This window comes from Arachis hypogaea, chromosome 20, assembly GCF_003086295.3.
Source record: "Arachis hypogaea cultivar Tifrunner chromosome 20, arahy.Tifrunner.gnm2.J5K5, whole genome shotgun sequence".
Taxonomy (NCBI): domain Eukaryota; kingdom Viridiplantae; phylum Streptophyta; class Magnoliopsida; order Fabales; family Fabaceae; genus Arachis; species Arachis hypogaea.
Genome location: NC_092055.1, coordinates 106,355,760 through 106,374,009, shown reverse-complemented (window position 1 = coordinate 106,374,009; position 18,250 = coordinate 106,355,760). Strand labels below are relative to the sequence as shown.

General features: G+C 35.7%; 1 pseudogene; it reads right to left on the bottom strand.

Annotated features, from left to right (window-relative positions):
• Nucleotides 1-1,534: 1,534 nt before the first annotated feature.
• On the bottom strand, nt 1,535-6,892 carry LOC112786101 (uncharacterized; annotated as a pseudogene).
• Nucleotides 6,893-18,250: the final 11,358 nt, after the last annotated feature.

The following is an 18,250-nucleotide window of genomic DNA, read 5'->3' as shown; positions in this document are numbered from 1 at the left end:
TATATTTTAGCTCAATTATTGTTCCCTCTTTTGAAACTTAGGTCAGAGCTCTGAATACTTCTTATTCCTTTTGTAATTTTGGATCTGACCTGTAGGTGGACGGGTGATTATCAGTCATCCGCAAGGGAGACTAGTGTTAGAACAGCAACGAAAGCATTATCCGGAAGTTGTAGTTTCAGACCTACCTGATAGGACAAGTTTGCAAATTGTTGCAGATGCTCATTCTTTTGATTTGGCTGAATTTGTAGATGAACCTGGCTTTTATTTGGCTGTTCTATTTGCCTAGGAGCTTAAAAACTAGAGTAGAGATTCATAGCAGTAGACAATTTAGTTGGACTTTCTTTTTTACGGTTTTTCGCTTTATGATTATTACCTTTGAATTTTTGGATGAAAAGTGAAACTATAAATCACTTCAATGTTGTTGGTACAAGAGGCTTCTCTTTCTTTTCTAAAATACATTGTCCATAATTTTGGAATTGTATACTTATATATTTGTGCTTGTAAGTAACTTTGGTTTAGCACCTGCCCACTGTTGCATATTAAGTTCTTAGTTCTTAGTTCAATTGACTAATATGTTTTTTCCATCGACATTGAGAAATATTAAGAGTGCTGGTATTTTGAAGGTTTTTGTTTTCTTGTTGTGAGATCATATCACCCTCCAATTTTAATGAAGCTTTTCCTTCGCAATTCTTTTTAGCCAAGTAGTCTTCATAGTGAAAGTTGTGTCGGGATTTTTGAGTGGATATATATTTTTTAATTGAAGTGTTTGTTTGATTCAAGTTAAAAGTATTTCTCTTTTTAGAAATATGTATTCTAAACTGAACAACTTTTTAATTTATTGCTATGAATTTTGAAAAATGTTCAATTATTTAAAATGTGTTGATATTGCTATATTATTTTAGAATTTTAATATATAAAAATTACTAACAGCTAACAAATGCTACATATCCATCACATGTGCACTCAAGTAGAATGTCTAACCAATTTAGTTGCTTGATGATCACGAAACTTTTCTCTCCTTTCTTGTCTCTTCTTCAATCTCTTTTCTCTGATCCACACATTATGTCAGTTCACATGGTATCATCGCACAATATCAAAAGCTGAATAAAGATCCTTACAAGATTGTGTTAAGTACATGAAGAGAATGCAAAGTTTGCAATCCTATTCCTATGGGGAGCTGGTAGTTGTAGGTCATTTACTTAGTTTCAATTTTCAATTTAGTAAGCCAGTGTATAGGGGGCAAATACTCTGATTTGGAGTTATAGTTTCATAATAGTATAGGAAAAATTTTAAGTGTACTAGTGTTCCAGTTATTTTAACCGTTGATTTCAATTAATATATATTATATATATTTTTTATAATTCAGATCAATGGTTAAAATAAGTGGAACACCGGTGTTTCTGATACACTTGAAACTCTTCCAATAGTATATAGAATTAAGAACCTAATATGCAGCAGTAGGTAGGTGCTAAACCAAAGTTACTTACAAGGACAAATATATTAAGTATAGAATTCCAAAATTATGGACAATGTATTTTAGAAAAGAAAGAGAAGCCTCTTGTACCAGCAACATTGAAGTGATTTATAGTTTCACTTTTCATCCAAAAATTCAAAGGTAAGAATCATAAAGCCAAAAACCATAAAAAAGAAAGTCCAACTAAATTATCTACTACTATGAATCTCTACTCTAGTTTTTAAGCTCCTGAAAAATTAGAATAGCCAAATAAAAGCCAGGTTCATCTACAAATTCAGCCAAATCAAAAGAATGAGCACGTGCAACAATTTGCAAACTTGTCCTATCAGGTAGGTCTGAAACTACAACTTTTGGATACTGCTTTCGTTGTTGTTCTAACACTAGTCTCCCTTGCGGATGACTGATAATCACCCGTCCACCTACAGGTCAATCCAAAATTACAGAAAGAATAAGAAGTATCAGAGCCCTGACCTAAGTTTCAAAAGAGGGAACAACAATTGAGCTAAAATATATGTGCAATAAGAAAATCTATCAAGTTTGCTACTATGTTTGGTGTACTGCTCTAATACACTTGAAAATTTTAGCTTCTATACCAAACTAGTACCTAAGGAGTATTAGAAATTTGACATTTTTAATCTATCCTCTTATCCAAACTTCAGTTCAAGCAAATTAAGAACCAGGCTTTGGTAATAGGTGTAGAAATCTTGGAATGCAAATAGCATTCTCTCTAGAGAAATTTCATTTAATGGGGCAAAACATTATTCAAAGCTTGATGAAAGACAAGATGTGTGAAGAAGTGTAGATGTTACAATTAACTTTGCAAAACATTTTTATTTCTACCTCATAATACATCATTAATAACCAAACTATATCCACATTATCATCCTTCTTTTAACCAATTTTGGCACTATCAAACTTTTTGTCATCCAGATAAATGGATTCTTTTGAATGATTTTTAAGAAATGTGTGCAAAACATGGTGCATAAAAATCAAGTCCATTATCAAACACACAATTTGCAGAGAAATGCAAAGTAACAAGGAAAAGAACAAACTTCAACTCCAAGAGAAAAATTTACCACGTGAACATTTCTTAGCTAAAGACCCCAAAATTGCATCAAGTTTGAAGGACAAAGCAGGAAGAAAATAGAGAAAAGCAACATCAAGAGGAGCCCATTTCTTTAGAACATACACAATCTCTCCTTGCCAACACTTAACCTTATCATATTTTTCTTTAATAAGAGCCAATATCAGAAGTGAATCGTAGTGAATCGTGCACCACAAAAAGAGACTTACACAAACCCACCAATGTATCCACAAACTCTTCAGACCTAGTTGAGACTAAGACCCTTGAACCCTCTTCAACATTCCCAGCAGATACAATATGTTCAATGCTTCTCTTGAATTCTACATTAGAATTTGACTCAACAGAATCAAGTATAGACCAGTCCTTTTTAACAACTTCTTCAATATAAACAACGAATGTAGAACCCACAAGAATTGAAATTTGGGCATCTGTGTCTGACTCAGTGGCTTGCAGCAAAGTTGAAATAGGCTTAATGGGTTTTGATTTTAGGGGATTTGATGAAAATTTGAAAGCACTGCCACAGAGATAAACATGTTGGTGCTTCAATTGAAGGTTTTGGTGGAATTTGCATAGTGGTGGGGTTATGGGATGCGAGGAACCTACAAAAACAGAATTTATGGGAAGAAAGAACTAATTTTTACAGGTGGGTTTGCTCTTAAAACCGGATCTTGATGCTCAAATCAGTGTCTTGGAAATACAGAATAGAAGTTAGAGCTTGGATTTGGATATTGAGGACTTGCCGAAAGAGGCTTTACCCAGAGAAGACATCAAGACAGGATATAATTCGTGGAAGATGCTGCAATTTTCATTTATTTAAGAAAAATATCAGATCATTAACAATTTTTTTATATTTAAATTGATATGATTAATTTTTTATTTTACTTAAAATATTGTCTCTAGCCTTTTTAATCAAATTACAGAAAATTATAAATTATTCTCAAGAAAGATTTTATATTCGATATTTTGGTTCAAACAAAATGGTAGAAAATTAACTTATCTTATAATAATTTTTTATTTAAATTATTTTTTAATAAAATTTATTTAAAATTTATTTACTTTATATACATATTAAATTTTTTTACTGAAGATAGTAAAAAAATTAATTCGTCTCTGATTTAAAATTTATTGATGACCAATTTAAATTATTCATTTAATAAAAATTTATAATTTGGTTTTGGATAATTTAAAAATTTTTATAACTAAACTTTTTAGAATTATGAAAAAATTTTGGACCATATATTTTTTAAGATAATTACGTATTTAAATAAAATGAGATTTAAAAATATTCAAATGTAACAAATGAGAATTGATACATTTGGGTCGGATAACAATTCTATGTAAATTATAGGGGTGTACATGGTTCGGTTCGACCCGAAGTTCCAGCTCGAATTCGAACATTTTAAGAGTTAGTTTGGTGTGATTTTATTGGGTCTAGGGTTGGGTACGAGTTTCAAAAATAGACCTGGTCATCATTTAAGATCGGGTCTGAGTCAAGACGAATCCAATTTCTCCCGATTCATGTGCATCCTAAAGAAATTAAAAAGTGTATATATGTTTTAAATTAATTCCAATATTATGTTATATTAATTATAAGCTTATTATTTTATTTTTAATCACACTTGTTGAATTAAAAAATAGATCAAAAAAACATTAAATTAAAATTTATAGACAAATTCAAATTCAAATATGGATATCAACTATTTTTCATATCCCTATTATATGTTATATAGAAATATAGATAAAGTTTGTCCTTTTTTATTAATATTTTAAGTAAAAATCAATTATTTAAAACTTAAACTAATATTTATTGTTTTTTAAATATTTTCATTTTAGAGTTCACATGTTACAAATAACAAATAAAAAAATAAAATTTTGAAGCTAACAAACATATATTTAACTAACATGTAATTTATATTTTTTTATTATTTTTGTACTTATTTTTTAAACATCTGAATGAATTAAGCTTTGAAGTAGTTATAAATTTTTATTCAAATTTTAATTTAGTGTTTGAATTTTAAATTACCTTTATTTGATTCCTAAATTTTTATTTTAGTCCTTTTAATATTTTTCATCATATTACAAGTAATTGAACCATATTTTAACATGTTATTAATTAATATGTCACATTGACATGTTAGTAGAAAATATTAAAGGATTAACCGTGAATCATCGAATGAAAATCAATCTGAATTGAAGTAATTAAAAATTTACGAACTCATTTAAAATTTGTGTAAAAATTTAAAAATTATTTCGAGACTTAAGTCAATTTCATCTCGTTAAAATTAACTGTTATTAAATTTGGTGAAAATTTTAAAAAAATTATTACTTATATTTTTTAATGCTTTTTATGTAATATTTTCCAACAAATTAGGGTGTGTTTGGGGTTGACGTTGGGGAATAGAAAAACCCGTTTGAGCGTCTTGAACGTTCCATTGTTACGTTTGGCAAGTTTTTAGAACCCCTAACCCAGAAGTGCTTTCACCTCTGAACGTACCTTCATGTGAAGCTAAAAATTCTACCTTCTGCATTTACGTTGGGAAGGTTAATTACCGTTGAAGGAATTAGGTAAGAAATTTATTCCATATCTACCAACTATACCCTTCATTTCTTCTATAAAAAGGATGCACATAACCACATAATTTCACCGTAGTTCTCTGTATGTTCTTTGTTACGGATTTTTTTTCCATCAAACTCTTTCAGATTTGTTTTCATCACTGCCAAGGTAAAGATTTTAATTTTTTTTATTATTTTTAATTCTTTATTTCATATTTTGATTTTTATGTTTTTCATTGTATTTTTTTATTTATAAGATAAATATTTTTCATATTATTTTTTAGTGTTCTTATGTTATTTTTTTAGTTTTCTATTGTTATATTTTTATTATTTTTTTTATTTATATGACAACTATTTTGATATAAATTTTATTTTTATTAATTTTATGATATTTTTATTATTTTTTGTTTATATAAATTATTTTTTTATTCTTTATTGTACTATATTTATGTTGTGTATAAAATTTTTTTTATCTGATTTTATTCATATGAATTTTATTCATTTTTTATTATAATTTTTTTGTTCATATGATATATGTTGATGGTTGTAATTATTATATACTATGTTTGTATGAATTTTTTTGTTTTTGTTTTTTGTTTTTATTATACTTTTTATTGTACTTTATTTTTGTTTTTATTATATATTAATTATAAGTAACAAAAGAGTCATAAATAATTAAAATTTATAGTCCAAAATGATACTAAATTAAAGAGTACTAACGGTACTAAAATAAATTATAAAATGTATAGTACTCTCTTTCATATTTTTATTTCTTATTGTTTTTTAGTTCATATGAATTTTTTTTATCATTTACTGTTCTTTATGTTTAATATGTAAAGTGTCTTTTTTATTTTTATTTAACTTTGTTCTTTTTTATTTTTTACTTATTTTTATCATTGACCTTTTTTACATTATTTTTTTCAGTGTTCTAATCTCTCGGGTAAATTATTAATTTTTTTATGGTATTCTTATTATTTCTTGTTCATATGAATTCTATTTTTTTCTTTTTTATGCACTGTGTTTATATCTTATACGAAGTTTATTTTTGTTACGTAGGTAACCTGAGATAGGTGGATTGGGCTCGAAGGATTGGCCCAAGCGTCAAAAGGAGGTGGTCTCCAACTTGGTTCGTGTCTGGGAGCCGCCGTCCGATTTGTGTATGTGAAAGAATGGGGGTGGTACCTGCAAAGACACTCTGATACCTAAGTCAGCAAGGGGTTAAGCAGGTTTTTAGAGAGTATCGAAATTTAGAGATACCTGAGGGGTGTCAGTGTATTTATAGTGGTGATCTAATAACCACCGTTGTAGTAGTTCCACTTTTCAAGGTGGATAACCGTCCCTTTATCTTAGGGTAGTTGAGATATGGCTCCTGGAAGTGGGTTGAGAGATTTTAGGGACAGTTACTTATTTGAATAAGAGTTATCTGCCAGCTATCCATCGAACCCAACTTCTTTGGGAAGGAGTCTATGTCGAATCCGACCTCTACTGAGGAGGTCGGTGGGTAACGAAGGCCAATCTTTGGGCCTTTTAGTTTATTTGGACCTGGGCTATAGTATTAGGCCAGGGTATGAACAGTGCCCCTACTCGAGTCTGATCTCTTTCGCTTATGAGTTGGATTCGAGTATTGAACACGGGTTTGTAGCAGACGTGATTTTAAAAACTGACGTGATTTTAAATTTTTCAACTGTCGTGTCTGATCAAATGTCGTGTCCGTTAGGATTTCGTATTTACACTTTAGGAGCTGTTACATTGGTAACGGCACGTTTCTTTAATGATCGCATCGTTTTACAATCATGCCCCTAGCGTGTTATAAATACCTTTTCCTCTCTTTTCTCTGTTTTCTTTCGTCTTTTTGAAGCTTTCTTGCTTACATATCTTGTTCTTTCCAAAGAAAAATTCTTTAGCCTTCCTTCTCAGAGTGCTTCGTTGCTACTGTGGTTGTTCCTCTTTGCTTCTACAACTAAAGGTTAGTCCTTTCTATATCCTCTACTATTAGTTTGCATGATAGAGGATTTTTCATGCTTTTACTATTCCCTTGCTTGTAATGTTCTTAAGTCGGTTGTTGTGTTGGTGGTTCTTTTATTTTGCTTTTTTGAGGAAGGTCTGCTTTGTCTTTGGGGAGCCCTTTTTGATGTTTTTTTATTTTTCTTTGTAAGTCTTGTTGATTTTATACCTACTTTTATTGGAAAGATGTCTTCCCATATCCCTGAATCCCTTTCGAGATGGGTAGACGATACAGTACTAGAGAAAAGTCCTTTAGTAGATACTGACTATATCACCGACCTTCGTACCCATCATAGGATTTGTAGCGATGAAGTTGATGAACCAAAATATGAGTTGGTAGCCCCGGGTCCTGAAGACCGCGTTTGTTTTGGGAGGGTTACTAATTCTGACCCTCACTTTTTCTTTATGTATGACTGTCTTTTTATCTGTCTGGGGGTTTTCTTTCCCTTTTCTACTTTTGAAATAGAGGTCTTGGGTCACTCCCGAGTTGCTCCTACTCAGCTCTACCCCAATTCTTGGAGTTTTATGAAAATTTACCAACTTGTCAGCCGAGAGCTAGACTTCCCGACTTCCACAAAGATCTTTTTCTATCTTTTTCACCTGATCAAGCCATTTAGTGGACAGGATAATAAGCAGCAGTGGGTATCTTTTCGGGCCATTCAAGGTCAGAAAGTTTTTTCTATTTTTGACGTTCTTTCCATGATTTTAAAAACTTTTTCTTCAAAGTCCAAGCTATAGAGGGTCACCATCCCTTTTTTCTTGATGAAAATTCCAACCCCTGATTTTCTCTCTATTGGTTAGAGGCCTCTCCTGTAGAGAAGTATGGCCTGGATGACTTGGATGAAGTTGAGGAGGCCATAGTAGGGTTTTTCCGAGAAGCTTGGGGGAGAGCCCCTAATCTGGACACGAAAAGGTTTCTTCTGGGTTCTCCTAGTTTCGTACAGACCCAGCTAGGTAGTCTATTTTTTTTTTTTAGTAGTTTCTGAATATTTCCGACTTGTGATGTTCTTCCAACTTGTAGACTGATGATTTTTGTTTTCTTTCTCCAGAAATGGTGAAGAGTGGATCCAGTGCTGCCTACCAGAAGGTCCAGGAGGCCAAGAGGAAGGCTCGGGCCCGAGCTGATGCTGCGAGGGCTGCTGGCGCACCTTCTCCTCCTCCTCCTCCTCTTCCTCCTCGCGATCTGGGGACCTCTTCTCACCCCATTACGGTAACCTATGCCTCTGCTTCTTCTCTCCCTCCTCCTGCTCCTATCCCCCGAACCCGACCTTTTTCCGAACTGGAGAAGAAGAAATGAAAGACCTCGGAGTCCAGTTCTATTGCTGGGGAATCTGGCTTCGATGGTCCTAAATTCGTTCGGAAGCACACCTTCCCTCATAGCCAGATTGCTATGGATGATGCTTCCCTTTGGAATCATCTTTAAATCTTGGTTAGGGGAGGGGTTCGGACTGCTGGAGTCTGTACTGCTCTTCTTGATATTTTGGACAAAACTCCTCTCAGTTCTTTGGCCTCTTCCCAAAGAGTTGTGGAGGAGCTGGAGGGGAGAATTCTCCTTTATCAAGAGAAGGAGAAGCGACTCTAGGAAGAGGTTACCTGGATGAAGGAAGAGCTGGCCCAGCTGATACGCAAAAAACTTGTCTCGTAATAAATTTTCCTTCGGCAAGTGTACCGAATTGTCGTCAAGTAATAACTCACAAAAGAGTGAGGTCGAATCCCATAGAGATTAATGAATTAAGCAATCAATAGTTGATTGATTATCCTAGTTAGACGATTCAGATTTGGATGATGAGTAACAAAGGAATGTAAATTGCATGAATGTAAAGAAAGCAATAAAGTGCAGAAAAGTAAAATGGCAAGAAAAGTAAATATAAGAACTAAAAATAAAATGAACATTGGGATCAAGAGATATTGCAATCCTCCGGATCAAGTTCATTCTCATCTCTTCCTCAATCAATGCATTCATTGATCTCCTTGGCAATCTTAAGTGATCGAATTACAATTCCTTGTAATTCAATCTCTCAAATCTTGATCAATAGCCAATTCCTTGGTCAATTGCTCATGAGAAGAGATGAAGTATGGTCACTGATTATACCACATGCATTCCCAAATCAAGTGTTGGAGGATTATAGTCACATATCCTTCCAAACCCAATTTGGTACAACATGAGAAAGCATTTCTAGCATGATCTCTTCATTCCTCTTCCAAGGTTCAGAAGAGATCCAAGTATGAATAGCTTCTTTTCCAAGATAACTACCCAATTGGATGAAGATCGAAATCTCTCTAGTAAAATCAAGAGAAAAGAAAGAAGAAGAAGAATAAGAACTACACTTAATCCATTGAATCACAATAGAGCTCTCTAACCCAATGAAAAGAGTTAGTTGATCATTGCTCTACCAAAATAGAAAAGAAAGAAAGTGCAGAAAAGTAAAGATGAAGATTGAAAATGAAAATAAAACTTCAAAATTCATAAATGAAAAGTACAAAGAAAGAAAAGGGAAAGTGTGTGAGGGAGGGGGGTCCGAAGACCCCTCTTCAATCCCCTAATTCCCTAATGTCCGTCAATGTAAAAACTAAGGCCTTTATATAGGCTCTCCTAAATTACAAAATGAAATTAAAAGCAAATTACAATTAAATGAAAATTCCTATTCTAGATGCTTCTTGTGGCCTTGATTGGTTGACACTTGTAGGCTTGCTTCCTTGAGGTTGGGTGGTCCTTCAAAGAGAAGTGAATCAAGTTGAGGTCCAGGTGCTAAAGTTAGTGCTAAATTTAGCCACACTAATGCTACAAGTGTGGCGTTAGTACTAGAGTTATTGTGGCTAACGTTGCACTTGCTGCCCAGTTGGTGTTTTTGGGGATTAAAAGATGCCTCTTGTTTGTGCTTTAATTTCATGCCCACTATAGAGTATTATATATCGCTGGAAAGCTCTGAATGTCAGCTTTCTAACACAACTAAAATCACCTCAATTGGATCTCTATAACTCAAGTTATGCTCCTTTGAAGTGGACATGGTCGCTGGCATAGTTGCTAGCGTTAATGGAAAACGTGAGTCCCGATAACGCTAGCGACCAGGGGCTTAATATCTCCAGGTTCTGGAGCTCAAAATCAATGTCCACCCCATACTATTATATATCGTTGGAAAGCTCTAAATGTCTACTTTCCAACTCCTTTGGAAGCGCATCATTTGGAGCTTTACAACTCGAGTTACATTTCTTGGAAGGTGAAGAGGTCAGTTAGCCTTACTACAGGTTGATACCATGTTCATCTTTGCACTTTCGGGGCAGGTTTTCTCCCTTAAATTTAGTGTCAACTATGTAGTGCCATATATTCATGGAAAGCTCTAGAATCCTACTTTCCAATGCCACTGAAATCATCTCATTTAGAGCTTTGTGGCTCAAGTTATACGTGTTTGAAGAAGGCATGGTCAGGCTGCCAGGTGGAACTTTTGCCCACGTTAACTACCATGTTAACTTAGTTAACGTGGAAGTTAACGTGGGTCTTTTTGCTTCACCAACGTTAGTGGAGATCACATTTTCCACTAACTTTGGCATCTCCCTTTATTTCCACGTTAGTTCCCACGTTAATGTAGTTAACGTGGAAGCTAACGTGGGTCTTTTTGCTTCGAAAACGTTAGTGGCACTCACTTTTTCCACTAACGTTGGCATATACCCCTTTTGCAAGCATTATTGGGGCTCACCTTCCCCATTAACGTTGCTTGGTGCCTTTTGTCACTACGTTAGAGTTCACGTTAGTGTAGCTAACGTGACTCTTAACGTGGGTCTTCCTTGCTAACGTTCCATGCTCTCCTTCTTCAAAGTTAATGCCACTAACTTTTCTCACTAACGTTGTGGCTTTCCTTCCTTCCACGTTAGTGCCCACGTTAGTGCCCACGTTAGTGTAACTAACGTAGCCACTAACGTGGCTCTTCTCTTCTTCTTTTGGCCTGAAATCAATCAAACAAAGTGCATCAAAGTCTTGCTCTTAATCATGGGATCATGCATCATCCAATTTATCATTCAATTTATGCATAATTCTCATGAAATCATTCAAAATTCACAATGTTTGCTTGAATCATGGTATGATTGCATTTTCAACCAAATACTTGCTTATTTCCTAAGAAAATGCATGAAACTACCCTAAAAACAGTAAAGAAAAGGTCAGTGAAACTAGCCAAAATGCCCTGGCATCACAACACCAAACTTAAAGCTTGCTTGTCCCTAAGCAAGTACTGGAACAAGAGAATGATGAATGGAATGCCAAGAGAAATGAGTCATTCTTGTGGAAGTCATGTTCCTAGTTTTATGGTGGTTTCATGCATAGCAACTTAGGTTCATTCCTTCACTGGCTTTCAGACCTTTATCATGTCCTAGAATACTCACTTGACTGCACCCTATGAGACCTTTATTCATTGATCCTTTTTATAATTTCAGGGTTTATTTATTTCATTAGGCTAAGTGCTCTGTAAGGGGGCGACTCTTTAAGATAAGCTTTCAGCCAACACTCCCGATCCAGTTGGTTCAAGGTGCTAGGTGTTAAGACACCCCTAAGGACTTACTTCCTCAAGTCTCTTTCCCCATACATACACACCACAGGCATATGGTTTATTTATTTTCTTTCTTGAGACCTTGGTGTCCAGCACCTCTTTGGGTTACTAAATGCTCTGTAGCGAGGGTTACTCTTGATAGTGGACTTTCAGCTGATAATCCCGAGTTAGTTAACCCAAGTTACCAAGTGATAAGGCACCCCTAAGAGCTTATTCATCCAAGTAAATCCCTCACACAGGAGCACCACAGACACATACCTCAAGATTAAAACCCTTGGTGCCTAGCCTTATTGCTTACTCTTTTTCTTTTATTTTTTTCCACTTTCATTTTTTCTTTTCCCTTTTTCTTATTAGGATCTTGTTATTTAGTTAGTCTCATGGGGTGTGTTTCAAGCATATGATTCCGGACAGATAGTTGTCTTCCCACCTTGTGGTTGAACCAACTTAGCTTACTTATGACCATACAACAAACTCAGGAACTTACTCCATAGCATGAACTCCACTCTGGTCTTTTATAAAACACTCATTCTCTTTTCATTTGATTCAAAAGAACAAGCATACAAGTAAGCAAGGAAATGATGCAGTAATGATATTCAGACTAGCAATCCGAGACCTAAGCAATGAAAAACTTAAAAGACAGAATTTAAAAAGGGTTTCTACTAACGAGTAACTATTAATCAAAAGTGCATTCGGACTTCCAATTTTCAACATTCTAAGTACATGGAATTAAGTAAAAATACAACCTTTGGGTGATGGTTTCTAGTTGCCCTCTTTTTGTCCTCATCCTAGTCTTTGCTACCTCACTTCCCTGGGTGAAGGTGTACCATTTCCTCATAAGATTCCTGTAAAGTTACTGGAAGTTGCTTGTTCCCAAAGCACTTGAGAGATAGTTAGCTTGCATGTATGCTTGTAACTTCTGAACTTAATTTGGTGTGTGAACACCAAACTTAGTTCCTTGACTAGTACAAAACCTTGCATATATGCAGAGAACCTCATATCTTGTTTAACAAAACAATTATTAACTAAAGACTAACTACATCTAAGTGGTTTCCCTTGATTGGTTGGAGCTAGCAATGCGCTTTGGGAGTGTAGTGTGATTCTAACTAATATCCTTTGGTGGAACACCAAACTTAGAATTACACTTTCACTATTAGATTGTTTTGGTGTGGAACACCAAACTTAGCTCCTCGCAATACAGGGGAAACAACTTGTGACCTTTATTGAAATAAAGATGAAAAGGAAACTACATGAGGTTGGGTTACCTCCCAACAAGCGCTCTTTTAATGTCATTAGCTTGACATGTTGTTCATGAATTTCTTCCTCTTCTTCCAGTTTGTTAAGAGGAATGACCTCAAGAGGGAAGGGGAGCCAGTTAATGCCCCTTGTTTTGAGTGCCTCTCCCCAGCAAGCCTTCTTCTGTTGTTAGCTTGAGTAAACTTGCTTGTTGGGGTAGGGGTGGGATGGCTTTTGGTTGACCTTTTCTTCTTCATGAATATTGTCCTTCTTTTCTTGGTCACCATCCTTTTGTTAGTGTTCATGTTGATTGCCTTCACCACCTTGATTTCAGGATTTGGGTATTGTATGATGGGTGGAGCATCCTCTTCATCAAGAACTTCTTGAATTGGTGGTTCAATGAACTCATCCTTTATGCAACTCTCTGTTTTATTGGAGTTGTGTGGACTCCCTTGATTGACTTGCTCCCTTTCTTCTGCATGATGTTGCATTGAGCCTTTTGGGAGTGAGTTTGATGTTCCTTTGTCACCCTTAGTAGCCTCTGTGGGTATGGAGCTTTGAGCTTATATACTCTCACAGCCTCCTCCTTCTTCATATGAATCTCACTTGGTATGACTGCCTTTTTTTCTTGTTCTTCTGATTCCTCCCTTGTTCTTGACCTTTGAATGAACTCCTCTATTTCTGGAGAGAGTGAAGTGGTCTCTCTTTGTAATCTCAGCTCTTCAATGAATTGTTCTTCAGAATAGAGTTGTGCATTCTGTCTCAATCTTTCTTCATGGTCTCTTTTTGCTATTTTCTCCTCTTCGATTGTTTTTATTATTTCTTCAAGGAGGAGTTCTATCCTAGTGAGTCTCTCCTCTTCTCTACTTTTTCTGAGTTCTTCAATGATGAGTTCCATCCTAACAAGTTTATCTAAAGGAGGTTGGGTAGGTTATAATGGTTGGGCGGGGTTGGCTTGTGAATGGAATTGGTTATTTTGTGGTTGTATGTTCTGAAAGTGGTATGACTCTTGTGGGTAGTGGATTGAGTTTTGTGGATGGTGAAATGAATTGTATGGATTTGGGATAGACTTTTGTGCTGAGGCATACTCAAATGATGAAGAATTTAGGCATGTAAAACTTGGAGGTGAGATTGTATAATTGAGAGGTGATGGCTCTTGATGAATGGGGTATGGATGAGTGAAATCTCCTTGATTTTGATCTTTCCAGCCACAACTTGAGTAGTGATCAATTTCACCAAAATATGGACCATTTTGTGGCTCTGGAAAGAACCCCATTTCATGTTCTTGATACTCCCATCCACCATGAGCATAGTAAAGTGAATCATTCTGTGGTGGTGGAGAGTTTCCCATGAAATTTGATTGACTAAAATATGATGGATGCTCCTTTCTTTCCTGCAGAAAGCTCTGTCTCAAACAATAATCACCAAAAGAAATTAGAATCTCCATTGTCACAGATGAGGAAATTCCCAGTGAGGCAATATCACAAACAGTTAGTTAGCAAAAGAAAATAAAGAAGTAAAAGAAAATAAAGACAAAAGAAAAGTGTCTAATCTAGTAAATCAATCAACCGGTAGTTTGTTAATCACAATTAATCCCCGGCAACGGTGCCATAAACTTGATACACGGAAAACTTGTCTCGTAACAAATTTTCCTTCGGCAAGTGTACCGAATTGTCGTCAAGTAATAACTCACAAAAGAGTGAGGTCGAATCCCACAGAGATTAATGGATTAAGCAATCAATAGTTGATTGATTATCCTAGTTAGACGATTCATATTTGGATGATGAGTAACAAAGGAATGTAAATTGCATGAATGTAAAGAAAGCAATAAAGTGCAGAAAAGTAAAATGGCAAGAAAAGTAAATATAAGAACTAAAATAAAATGAACATTGGGATCAAGAGATATTGCAATCCTCCGGATCAAGTTCATTCTCATCTCTTCCTCAATCAATGTATTCATTGATCTCCTTGGCAATCTTAAGTGATTGAATTACAATTCCTTGTAATTCAATCTCTCAAATCTTGATCAATAGCCAATTCCTTGGTCAATTGCTCATGAGAAGAGATGAAGTATGGTCACTGATTATACCACATGCATTTCCAAATCAAGTGTTGGAGGATTATAGTCACATATCCTTCCAAACCCAATTTGGTACAACATGAGAAAGCATTTCTAGCATGATCTCTTCATTCCTCTTCCAAGGTTCAGAAGAGATCCAAGTATAAATAGCTTCTTTTCCAAGATAACTACCCAATTGGATGAAGATCGAAAGCTCTCTAGTAAAATCAAGAGAAAAGAAAGAAGAAGAAGAATAAGAACTACACTTAATCCATTGAATCACAATAGAGCTCTCTAACCCAATGAAAAGAGTTAGTTGATCATTACTCTACCAAAATAGAAAAGAAAGAAAGTGCAGAAAAGTAAAGATGAAGATTGAAACTGAAAATAAAACTTCAAAATTCATAAATGAAAAGTACAAAGAAAGAAAAGGAAAAGTGTGTGAAGGAGGGGAGTCCGAAGACCTCTCTTCAATCCCCTAATTCCCTAATGTCCGTCAATGTAAAAACTAAGGCCTTTATATAGGATCTCCTAAATTACAAAATGAAATTAAAAGCAAATTACAATTAAATGAAAATTCCTATTCTAGATGCTTATTGTGGCCTTGATTGGTTGACACTTGTGGGCTTGCTTCCTTGAGGTTGGGTGGTCCTTCAAAGAGAAGTGAATCAAGTTGAGGTCCAGATGCTAAAGTTAGTGCTAAAGTTAGCCACACTAATGCTACAAGTGCGGCGTTAGTGCTAGAGTTATTATGGCTAACGTTGCACTTGCTGCCCAGTTGGTGTTTTTGGGGCTTAAAAGATACCTCTTGTTTGTGCTTCAATTTCATGCCCACTATAAAGTATTATATATCGTTGGAAAGTTCTGAATGTCAGCTTTCTAACGCAACTAGAATCACCTCAATTGGATCTCTATAACTCAAGTTATGCTCCTTTGAAGTGGACATGGTCGCTGGCATAGCTGCTAGCGTTAATGGAAAACGTGAGTCCCGATAACGTTAGCGACCAGGGGCTTAATATCTCCAGGTTCTGGAGCTCAAAATCAATGTCCACCCCATACTATTATATATCGTTGGAAAGATCTGGATGTCTACTTTCCAACGCCTTTATAAGCGCATCATTTGGAGCTCTAGAACTCGAGTTACACTTCTTGGAAGGTGAAGAGGTCAGTTGGCCTTACTACAAGTTGATACCATGTTCATCTTTGCACTTTCAGGGCAGGTTTACTCCCTTAAATTTAGTGTTAACTATGTAGTACCATATATGTTTGGAAAGCTCTAGAATCCTACTTTCCAATGCCACTGGATTCACCTCATTTAGAGCTTTGTGGCTCAAGTTATGCGTGTTTGAAGAAGGCATGGTCAGGCTGCCAGGTGGGACTTTTGCCCACGTTAACTACCACGTTAACTTAGTTAACATGGAAGTTAACGTGGGTCTTTTTGCTTCACCAACGTTAGTGGAGATCACATTTTCCACTAACTTTGGCATCTCCCTTTATTTCCACGTTAGTTCCCACGTTAATGTAGTTAACGTGGAAGCTAACGTGGGTCTTTTTGCTTCGAAAATGTTAGTGGCACTCACTTTTTCCACTAACATTGGCATATACCCCTTTCGCAAGCGTTATTGGGGCTCACCTTCCCCATTAACGTTGCTTGGTACCTTTTGTCCCTACGTTAGAGTTCACGTTAGTGTAGCTAACGTGACTCTTAACGTGGGTCTTCCTTGCTAACGTTCCATGCTCTCCTTCTTCAAAGTTAATGCCACTAACTTTTCTCACTAACGTTGTGGCTTTCCTTCTTTCCACGTTACTGCCCATGTTAGTGTAACTAATGTAGCCACTAACGTGGCTCTTCTCTTCTTCTTTTGGCCTGAAATCAATCAAACAAAGTGCATCAAAGTCTTGCTCTTAATCATGGGATCATGCATCATCCAATTTATCATTCAATTTATGCATAATTCTCATGAAATCATTCAAAATTCACAATGTTTGCTTGAATCATGGTATGATTGCATTTTCAACCAAATACTTGCTTATTTCCTAAGAAAATGCATGAAACTACCCTAAAAATAGTAAAGAAAAGGTCAGTGAAACTGGCCAAAATGTCCTGGCATCACCAGCTTCAGGAAAGGGAGAAGAAGCTGATGGGCAAGTGTGCCATGGCAGAGGGCCTGAAGGAGAAGGCGGAGCAGAACTATGTGAGGCTCTTCTCTTAAAATATTGATTTATAGCGGCAGTTGGAGAAAGGTCGGGAGGCCTATCAGGAGCTTGAGAATTCGATCATGGAGTGCTCGGAGAAGGCTTGGAGGGTGTTTAAGGAACAAGTCGGAGTCATCGCTCCTGACTTGGACCTTTCTTCTCTCCATCCTGATAAGATTGTTGTAGATGGAGCTATCGTCTCTCTTCCTCGCCCTGAGATGGACTCCGAGCTGAAGACTCATGGACAAAAACTTATTGATTCTCCTTTTCGTGGGGAGCAACAGGAGGGATTCCTGCCGACGTCTTCAGAAGCTCCAACTTCTATTGTCGAAGAGACTGCTCTAACCTTGCTTGCCGCAGATCCGAACTCCCTTCCTTCTGGTGACTCCAATCCTCCTTCCAATTAATTGATTTCAGCTATTTGGGGCCCGGCTTGTGGGCCCCTCATTTGAACAATTTTATTTTTATGGGTTGTGGTTTATTCCTGACTTTTTTCGGTCTTTTGGCCGTTAACAAAAAATTTGCGCTTTTTAAATTTGCCTTTTTTTTGGATAAGGGCTTTTAAAGAATATTTTTGTGTGTGCATGCTTTGTTGTGAGTTTTCCATGAAAACCTTTTTGATGTTTTTGGAAAAAATCTTTTATTGGGCAGGCTGTTTTTTAACTTGCGATTTTTTCGAAGACTTGGAACAGCTTCTGCCTTTGTTTTTGATGTATTTCCTTATCTCTTTTTGTATTCAATTTTCGCATATTGAATCGTTCTCATGCCTTAGGTTATTTTTGCGATGCATTTTCATTCTTCTCGGGTTTCCAACTAGTAGGTCGAGATGTTCCCGAGTTATCATGATCGTCTTTTGTAACCTCTTTACACTGACTTGTACCTCGTCATTTTATCCTGCCGACCACTTAGGTCGGGCATGGGATTTTCACGTTTTTTCGAGTTTAAATTGGTGTGTTTTGTAGAAAAAATAATAACAATAACGGAATTATAAAGAGATGTTATGAAAAGATCTTTATTTATTGATGAAGGTACCTTTTGCTACTAGGGGAGTTCTTTAAGACTTGTTCTTCCCTAGCCTCCACTTTGATGCCTCGTTAAAACCCCCT